General features: G+C 45.2%; 1 pseudogene; it reads right to left on the bottom strand.

The window, feature by feature from the left end:
• Positions 1 to 1528: 1528 nt before the first annotated feature.
• LOC138568569 (U6 spliceosomal RNA) lies at positions 1529 to 1627 on the bottom strand (annotated as a pseudogene).
• Positions 1628 to 10370: the final 8743 nt, after the last annotated feature.

Genomic DNA, 10370 nt, shown 5'->3' on the forward strand with positions numbered 1-10370 from the left:
TTTTTCACCTTTGAAACACCTAATCTCAGTTTTCAAATGTTTTGTTATTATATTGCAATGGTGTTTGTCTACTGTGAATATGGGTATGAACAACTAAATGTAAAGTTGTTAAAATGCAAAAATAATTCTTTAATTGAGTGTGCTATGGGATCCCTTAGAAATAAATCGATTCATCCATATCAAAGTGATTTTGAATTGATTATTTTGACTCCTTTCCACAAAGGACTTCATGATGTTATTTATGTATGTTCCCCAGTCCCACTTGTGAGTGGGGGTTGCTCCCTTCTGTACAAAGCAGCTAATTTACTAGAATCTGCCCTGGAGGGACATGTTGTGGCAATGTCCACCACCTCCATCAGGAGCTGTAGCCCCACTTTAGTGTCCTCAGACACACATGCCCGCCACCTTCTTATTGTGCCTGACACACCAGCAGCAGGCAAGGAACCTCACATAGTGATGTTGTGGCAGTTTGCTTTTTCTTATGTTATCTTAATTGTGGGGACGTGGGGACTTGGATGCTCTTTTTGATTTTTCATTTCTGTGTATAGTCTGTCTCAGGATAGGACAGTAAAGCATTAATTTGCAACACAGCTGTGTGGTGAGTCCGCTTACTGATTCTCGCACTTGGTGATATTCTTATCATTGCAGTTGTCATCTGGGTGATGTCACCGGTGGGTTGACATCACCCAGCTGAGAGTCCTACAGGTGTGATATGTGTTGATATTGCCAGTACATTATGGATTCCCTTTCCCGGGATATTGAATGTGCTGTTGGTGGTGCTCTCAACAACTGGTGGAGAGATGCATGTTGGCAGGGCATCCCTATGAACATTTGCGCATGTGGAGGTTGCTGGAATTAGTAGGCTACATGACTGCTCTTCATACATGAGCTGGCAACATTCCCATTGGAACCTGATGCTACAAATTGTTGACTACGTGATACATCTTTCAAGCAGTAGGTGATGCTATGGCAAGACGTTGTATTGTGGGTGAGGAAGGGATTATCGCCCACTGCCTGGAAACATCCAGTACTGGAAAATATATTTATTTATTGAGCATTTCTTAGGCGCCTATATAACAGAATTGTGTTTCAAGGCACCACAAGGCTAAATGAGAAGGATGGAGGGGAATTAATAACATTTGCAAAACAGCAAATATACATGTGTGGTCCTCCTAGGCCCTGTGTCATTCGGGCTGGCAAGTGCAGTGAAGAGAAGTGCAAGAGGTAGGGATGGGTGTGGGTGGGGAGGAATGGACACGTGCTGGTGGGTGCCCGGGAGGGAAGTGTCAATGGGAGCCAATGAGGAGGCCTCATGCTAAGTGGGATCTGCGTGAAATGACTGAGTTTAAAAGTCTGACCACCAAAAGTCCGACCCCTATTTTATCTGTCATAGGTAACCCTAGATAATCATCAAACATCAATCTATCCATCCATTAGGAAAGAATATTCGGCGCTTAGGCTTACAGCAGCCCATCCACTGAAGTACGGACTTGGAAATTTTTGTAGACAGGTTTCTTTATTTTTCTTTTTAAATATGGAACGCTTCACGAATTTGCACGTCATCCTTGCGCAGGGGCCATGCTAATCTTCTCTGTAAGTAGACAGGTTTCTAGAATCCCAAAATCCCTTCTAATGCGTGACCAGATTCTGGGGTGCTGAAAGAGCACACCGAATTAAGACAGCATCGTCTACATAGAGAAGGACACAGTTGGGTCTCATCCTGGTTGCAGGTGCATCCGGAACTGCTTGCCATAAATACTTTTCCAAATCATGGATTATAAGGAAAAGAGCAGTGGGGGGTAAGGCACCCCTGCCTAATTCCACATGTGTGGAAGTATCCTGACATTTCTCGCTCTACACCATACCTAACAGCACTAGTAAAATTGTAATACAATTGAATCACTATGCTCAATAGTCCTTCATCCAATCCCCAGCCTTTCAGATTGTCCCAGAATACAGAGCTGCCCACGCAATCAAAAGCTGTGGGCAGATCCACTAATGCCAGGCCCAGATATCCAGGCCTGCTCCAGGTTGGCTTCTGAGTGGTCATTAATGCAGGATTTAAAACGGCTCGTTGGAGCCCCTAACTCCTTTTTGAACAAGTGTAAGTAAGCGTGCAACTAGTGCTATAATGTGCTTGCGAAACTGATGTGCACCAGTGTGCACCTCTACCCACCTCCGAAAAGATGGGCCAAAGATAAAGGGAGGGCATCTCTTGTTTTTCTCAGGAATTAACCCCCCCTGAGTCAGTGGACAGGTACTGAAGTCTGCGTATTTGGCATGCACTGTAAAGGTATGGGGTATAGGTGGCTATAACTATAACCAAGGAATGGGATGCATTATTTTACACGAGTCCAGCAAAATAGTAACTACTTGACAAAGCCACATGGCATTAGTCCTCTGCAATACAAAAAGGGTATACCTTATCTAAGAGTGAAAGGAACAGGGCATTACCTTTGGCCAATTGATACGTTGAAATCTTCCCAAATGATTCCTACAGCATTAGTCTCGTTGCCCCTTAGTCTCGGGAGGATAGCTCAGGGGCAAAGTGCTCCCCTTGGATGCAAGACGACACGGAACAACGCAAGATCGATCCCTGTGTCCGCGCTTAGAAACCTCGTGGTTTTAAGCACGTTATAAATAACCAATCATATCACATGAGTTTTTTTGCATTGTTTGTAATAACAAGAAAGGCAGAGGGGCATTTCACGGAGAGATGCCAGCTATCGCTGTCTGGTCCCTCCCTCTGTTGCCTCTTCCAACGTCACCCTTTCTGGGATGATCAGCTGGCATTGCAATCACCCATCTGCTTCAAGTGGGCAACAGCAAGACCCCTTCCCTCTTTAGATAGGCAGAGTTGAATGAGTCAATCAATTCAGGTCTTGTGATTAGTTCAGAAATAGGCAGATGTTGACTAGCTTTAAGGTAGAACCCCCAGATTTTGAGTTAGAAATGTACGCTCTTCACGGGTATGTACAGTGTTGCGTATCACTGCCTCAGCAGCCATTTCTCCATGGACAGCACTGTCTTGGGCTATAAAAAACAAAATCACAATTGGGGTGAGGACAGTTCCACGACCCTACATCTGCCATTCAGAAGTCTGTTCATAACTGTCCGTGCGGAAACCAAGAGGACCCTTCTGCTCCAGTGCTGCAGTCACCTTCATGCCGCTATGACCTTCCATCATCTGCCTGGTGCGGTGACCTTGGACGTCATGATGAGACGTTAGAATCTGAGAAGTTCTATAGAACGTCCACCCTTGCCAGAAAAAAAGTAATTCTAAAGGCTCCTGCCTATTAGGAATCCTTGGCCCATCCGTTGAACGGTCATGTCTTCTGCTCAACCAGATCACATGCCATGATTGGTGTGAGAGCAATCACCCATTGATGTTATTTCACCATAAGCCCGGATGCTGACAACTCCTATGGTCTTCAGAAATAGTGTTAAGCAGGTAGTAGTGACCCGTGTAGCGTTGGCCTCAGATGCTAGGCCCAACGGTCGAAAAGTGTGAGCTTTGTGACTGGGGTTGCTCTTCTCAGAGTGGGTCTTGTGAATCTGGGATAGTCCTGATCACGCGAGTCCCTCCCACTGCAAGGCTACTCAGATTCCTCCATGAGCACAATGGGCTGGAACTCTGGCTTGACTGATCTCCAGAGCAGAAACCCCGAAAGCCTCTACTCCTGAATCTGACACTTGATGACGGAAATAGCGTGCACCCCTAACGAGTGTTGCACAGACTTTAATAGACTTCACTACCTTTTAGTGTGTTAACTGTTACAGGGGGAAACTCTTCCTTGTACACACCTTGCTTTCTATTGCATTCATGTGGCATTTCAAGTGATAACATGTCATTTCTGCTATAGGGAACGTGACTGGGATTCCATCATGTTGTTGGTGTATCCTTGCAGTGTCATATTGTACCTCAAGATGGATCCACACTTGAGGGACTTCTACACACACTCGGGCTGCGAACGCCCGCCATAAGTCTATTCACTACACCCACTTAAAACAGAGGGCTTAAAAAATAGCCATAGGGCCGACTGTTTGACCGCTTTACCGATTGGTGAACAGCGGTGCTTCAAGCGTTTTGAGGTTTGATTGAGGATGGAGTAGCCTGGATCTCAAGGATAGAAGGAGAACTCCAGATTTCATCACACATTTGCTGCTTGATCGCTCGAAGCCTCTTGCATTCTTACAGTGGTTGGGTGGGAGGTGCAGGAGTTTTCTGTGTGGCCTGCACATTTTATAAATCAGGATACAATTTAGTTGCAAAACCATGAGTTGAACTGCAAATATGTGTTTCGAAATCAACAGATCCAAACATATTTACAGTTCCACAGATATCCTGACTTGGCAATAAATTGTTCAATGCCATTTTCTCAATATTTGAGAATTAAATTGCTATCACTGGTCAGCTTTATCTAAAAGTAGTTTCTAAGCCCGAAGATAGCTTCTGGGAAAAGAGTCAAAGGCAAGTACTGGGCACAGGCCTCTTGAAACCACAGAAGCATTGAAAAAATCAGTTTTGACATCAAACCAATTTGATAAAACATAAAATCTGCAATCAATTGCCTAACTATTTTTTGACCACCCACTAGAAAAATCTAAACATTAATAAAAGACTTTGGGGCTATGACAACACGTGATCTGGAAACGTCATCTATATGTAAAAAGCGTGGACTCTTCCTCACAGGGCCCCAAAAATATCCTTAGGGGAGACGTTGTGGAAACGTTGTCTTTTCAAAATTACAGTGTGTGTAGCAATGTAATGAGGCATCCAACTTCGTGGGGAAAAGGGTGCATTGAAACATTATGCAATTCGCTTAGTGATGCAATTTTCATGATGAGATGACCTCTTTGTAACAAAGATGTCCCGCCCATTGAAATAACGAGTCATGGAACATACGAAATGCAAATTAAGACATGGATGCAAAGCCTACCTTTGCAAGACATTTGCAGGGAAAAAGACAGAGCAGCCAGCAGTTGATATTTAGAGCCCGATTCATGGTATTATCTGCACGGTTCAAAGTGATTTTGCACTGCTGAAAAGTGACTTTGCACTGCTCACACAAACCTTGAATCATGGAACTGTGCAAAGTGCATTTTTGCAGTGCAAAGTTAGTGCAAGTGGTAATTTCTGCAGTACAAAATGACTTTGCACTGACTTTGCACCAAAGAAATACGCTTTGCGCAGTTCCATGAACCAGGGTTTGTGTGAGCAGTGCAAAGTCACTTTTCAGCAGTGCAAAGTCACTTTGAATCGTGCAAATAATTCCATGAATTGGGCCCTTAATGTTTTGGAGCATATTGAAAACTATTTTCAGGAGGTGCAATAGACAAAATAAAGCAGAAACAGAAAGAATGCTTCTGGGTCCACACACTGTCATGTCTGATCCCAGAAGGAATGAATGAATCGCTAGAATTCTTGTGGTTTTTTTAATTATTTAGAGACAGTACTAAATGTGAGGACCCTGTTGGCAGTTGCAGTAAAGTAATAAAAATGTGAATGAATGTTGTTTTTGTTTGTGCTTTTAAACCATCCCTGTGGCTGGAAGTTCTTGCTGTCAGATCAATTCTGAGATAAGTGGGGTGCCAAGGGAGTAGAACAATGCAGAGACAGTGTGGATTCCTGGAAGTGCCTGGGTCGCTGCTGCTTGTGGGAATGCAAGGGCTCTTGTGATTGGTCATGTGCAGAGGCATTCTTTGCGTGTGGCTGTGGAAATTAATTTGCAGGTTCTGAGGTTCCCCAACCATTTTATTTGTACATCTCTAGTGGGTTGCATGGCGCTGGTCTGTTCTGAGATGGTACAGGAACTGGAGCACAGAAGATGGCTGGAGCAGATGCAGAAGGGGGCCAGACTAGGGGTTGTGGTTTCATAAAAATCTGTGCACAGACTGTTAGCCACACAACGAAAGGTTGGGCTGAGAAGGGCTCACAGCCACGTGGCGCGCCATAGGAGTGAACAGGGTCTGGGCCGATGTACCTGGGTGGAGTCAGGGATGCCGTGTGTTTGCTTAGAGACAGGCTGATGGAAATATATGATGTTATTTTATGCTTACGGTTTTTATAAAGCGCACACAAGGCATCTTGGCGCTAGAATATCAACAGTACAGAGCAACAGACCTTAACCTAGAAAAGGAGAGTTTTCAGTGACTGTCTAAACTCCAAGTGGTTATAAACATGCTTCAAGGGCAGCGGCAGGGCATTCCACAACTAGGCCGCGGCCACAGAGAATGCTCGACCCGCCCACCCTAGTGAGCCTGTCAGTAGGAACCACAAGAAGGCCAGCAGACCGGGAGCGAAGGTCACGGGCAGGAAGATAGAGGCCAAATTTATACTGTAAGTAGTCAGCTCCAAAACCCTTCAGAGCCCGGTGAACCAAACACAGAGATTTGAAGTCAATGGGCCTCATTATGAGGCAGGCACTGACGGAATGAAGGGGGCCGGTACGGGACCGGCCCCCTTCATTCCGTCAGGGCCGATTACGAGCTTCCGATTGCGGGACCCGGATCAGACGTCTGGTAAAACCAGACGTCTTTTCTCGGTCCCGCGAGGGGAAAAGGGAGGTAACAACGGGACACTTATAATGTGCCCGTTGTTACCTCCATCCCCATTCCCATTGAGCCCTAGGGGGGCTCAATGGGAATGGGGAATGGTTCCTGCAAGGAGGAATTACCGGGTCCTCCTATGTCAGAATGACCCGGTTATTCCTCATTGCAGGAACCCGGTAAGAGAGCCCGGTTTGGAGGCAGCCATGGAGCTAATAGCTCCATGACTACCGCCAAACTCGTAATGCGGGCCAATTAGTTTAGTCACCGGCAGCCAGTGTAGACCGCAGAATGGGAGTGATATGAGCTCCGTGCTGGGGGGAGGTCCGCGGCGACTCGGACTGCAAGGTTTTCAAGAAGCTGCAAATGATGGATGGAGGCCTTTAGGTTGGGCCAAATACAGTGAATTGCATTAATCAATACAGCTAAGGATTAGAGCAGCTACTGTCGGTGGGCGGAGATGGAGCGTAATGAATAGAGGCACTTTCCACAAGATACTGAGCTGGAAATGGCATGCTTTGGAGACTGCTGCCACCTGCAGGGTCATAAATAGAGTAGATCAAAACATTACCCCCAAGTTCTTTTACCACTGGTGCAGCGGCTGGAAGGCTCCCAAGGGAGGATGGGAAGAAGGCAGGCACCCATAGTGAAGGACTTGGCGAAGCACCCACCACCAGAACTTTTGTACCGTACCGTTACGTTTCAGACCATTGTGGTTCGTCCAATCACCCACAGCCGCCAGGCACCGACACAAGCACAACAACATCTCAGCCTGATCGAGATCTAAACGAACCAGTATCTGTGTGTCATCGGCATATGAATAGCACCTGAGGCTGTAGGCACGGATGAGACCCAAAAGAGGCTGAATATAGACATTAAAAAGCATCCGGGATAAGGCAGACCCTTGAGGAACACCACAAGAAAGTGAAGAGGAGAAAGAAGAACAGAATGGAGGTAGGGAGATTGTTTGACTCCTATCGGCCAAATAAGAGGTGAATCAGTCCAGGACTGTACCCGCAAGGCTGACAGAGGCTTGTCGAGATAGAAGAGAAGAGTGGTTGACAGTGTTGAATATCGCTGATAGAGCTAATAGTATCAAGGCGCCAAAAACGCCCTTATCGACCAGCCTGGCCATATCATCCATCACTGAAACCAAGACACTCTCAGGGCCACGGCCAGGTCGAAAGCCAGACTGAAAGGGGTTAAAGAACCTCGAAGACTCAAGAATGGAAGAAAGAAGGGGAGAGACCAATGCTTCTAGCAGCTTCATAAAGAATGGTGTCAGAGAAATAGGCCGGAAACTAGAAGGGAGTTGAGGGTCAAGAGACACCTTTCTAAGCAAAGGAATGACCGTAGCTGGCTTCAGCTTTGTGCAAATGTAACCTGACTGGCAGGATAAGTTAATATCTCTGCTAATCCAAGGTAGAATGCCAGATGAAATGTCTTTCAGAACAGGCAGAGGAACAGGGTCAAAGGGGGACGCAGATTTAAGACGATCAATGGCCATACTAATGGCCTCTACTGAAAACAAGGGAAACTGAGATCAATTCAGGCGGAACGCCGCTGCATCAGTTTGGTTGTTTGTTTGTTTCTTTATTTTTAATGCACGCCAGACCCGAGGGTATCAAGGCGCAGGGTAGAGGAATATTTTCAGCTTATGGTTACAAGGTTGCATGGTTACACAATTATAATACAAATACACAGTTATGATACATTGAGAGGTTCAAAAAACAATAGCAAAGTATATACACATAGTAAACATAGTCGATACATTGAGAGGTTCAAGAAACAATTGCAAAGTATACAAACACACAGTAAACATAGTCGGAAGGCATTACATGAAAAGATAGGTTCAATGTGCTGTATGCCTAGTGTTGTCTATTTACATGGCAGAGGAGTGGGAATATTAGGATGGTGACTGAGGTGCATCTAGTGGTCATTTTCTTTGAACCAGTTGATGATGTTATGTCTGAAGTTCAAGTACGTTTGGTCTGCCCTCAAGGCAGGGGGACAGGGAGTTCCAAAGTTGTGCGGCTTTGACTGGGAAGCTGCCTCCTCCAGCTTTTGTCTGTTTGAACTTTGGTACGATCAGGCAGTTTATGTTAGCAGTTCTGGTAGGCCGGATGGAGGATTTTCTATTAAATCTCTCTATGAGATAACGGGGTGCAGCGTTGCTTAGGCACTTGTGAGTTAGTGAGGTGGTTTTGAGCTGGGTTTTGTGGTTAGTGGAGAGCCAATTGTTCTGTCTTCTTACTTCAGACATGTGCTCTTTCCTGGCTTTGCCCAGAGCTGCTCTGAGAGTATTATTTTAGAGAGTTTGGCTTTTTCTGATGATATACTTATTGGCTCCTATGTATAGGGTGTTACAATAGTCGGATTTGGACAGGATTATAGCTCTGGCCAGAGTGGTACAGCTGTTTGTGGATAGAAATGGTTTTCCAGCTCTGATCAATTTGCATGTATAAGCTGAGGCAGAGGCAATGGAGTTAACCTGTTTGGCAAATGTTAGGGTGGAGTCTTTGTAAAATCCTAATGTTTTAACCTCTTTGGCGAACTTGTTGCCATCAATATTAAAGGAGGTATATTTGTGGCCAAGTTTATTGAGATTAGGTGTGGTCCCCAATATGATGAGTTCAGTTTTCTCATCATTCAGGCATAGACTGTGGACCGCCATCCATGCCTGGATGATGAGGTACATTTTATTTACCAAGACGAAATCCTTACCATAATCCCCAGTAAGTAGTATGAGAATATGGGTATCATCTGCATAAGTAGTGTAGGTGATACCAAGGTCATTCAGATCATCAAAAAGGGGCTTGGTGAATATGTTATACATTGTGGGTGAAACACATGAACCCTGAGGCACTCCACAAGTGATGGGAATAGGGTCTGCTGCTGTTGATGGTGAGAAGACTCTCATAGTCATATTGCTCAAAAAAGATTGGATCCAGACTATGGCCTTCTGGGAGAAGTGTGCTGCTGAGACAAGGTGATCACATAAGACCTTGTGATCCACCAGGTCGAACGCTGCTGAGGGATCAAGGAGAAGCAGTAAGTCTGATTTCCTTCCGTCTCTCAGCTCATCCACCTGGGCCTTGAGGTCAATCAGAGCAGTCTCAGTGCCATGTTGGTGCCTGAATCCTGATTGCCGGGCTCCTAGTAGTGGTTATTCTCCAGGTAATCCTGTATTTGGAGATACGCCACCCTATCTAAAAAGATTTGTAGGAATGGCACTGTTGTTATAGGCCTATAGTTGGTGGATATAGTGGGATCTAATTACTGTTTTTTGAGGAGTGGGAGTACCCAGGACTTCTTTAGATTACTTGGGATGGTGCCAGTAGTGAATGAAGCATTGATTAACTTCGAGATGAAGGGCGCCAGGTCTCTGGATGCATCTTTAATGATTTGGGCTGGGCATGTATCTCCTTGGCAGTTAGACGGTTTGAGAGAGAGGATAATTTTTTCAACCTCTAAGATTGAGACTTTAGTGAAGGTAAAGCTTTGTGCTGGTTTAGTTGGTGGCGATGCGGTGCTAACCTGTGTAGTCCTGATAGGTATGTTACGTTTTTTATTGGCTGTTTTGTCCTGAAGAGTGGAGATTTTGTTAGTGAGGGCCTTCTGTATGTCGCAGAACCATGTTTTGTCCTTTACACAGTTGTCAGGCACAGGGATCAGGGCTTCAAGTTCTTTTAGGATGATGAAAAATTCTTTTGTACTTGATTTGCTTGCACTATCCTGTTATTGTATGTTTCCTTCTTGGTACAGAGTATTTCATATTTGTACGTAGTTGAGATGTTAATAAGGTTTGCTTTGTTTACATC

Source organism: Ambystoma mexicanum, chromosome 2p (assembly GCF_040938575.1).
Source record: "Ambystoma mexicanum isolate Mex_15411 chromosome 2p, UKY_AmexF1_1, whole genome shotgun sequence".
Taxonomy (NCBI): Eukaryota; Metazoa; Chordata; class Amphibia; order Caudata; family Ambystomatidae; genus Ambystoma; species Ambystoma mexicanum.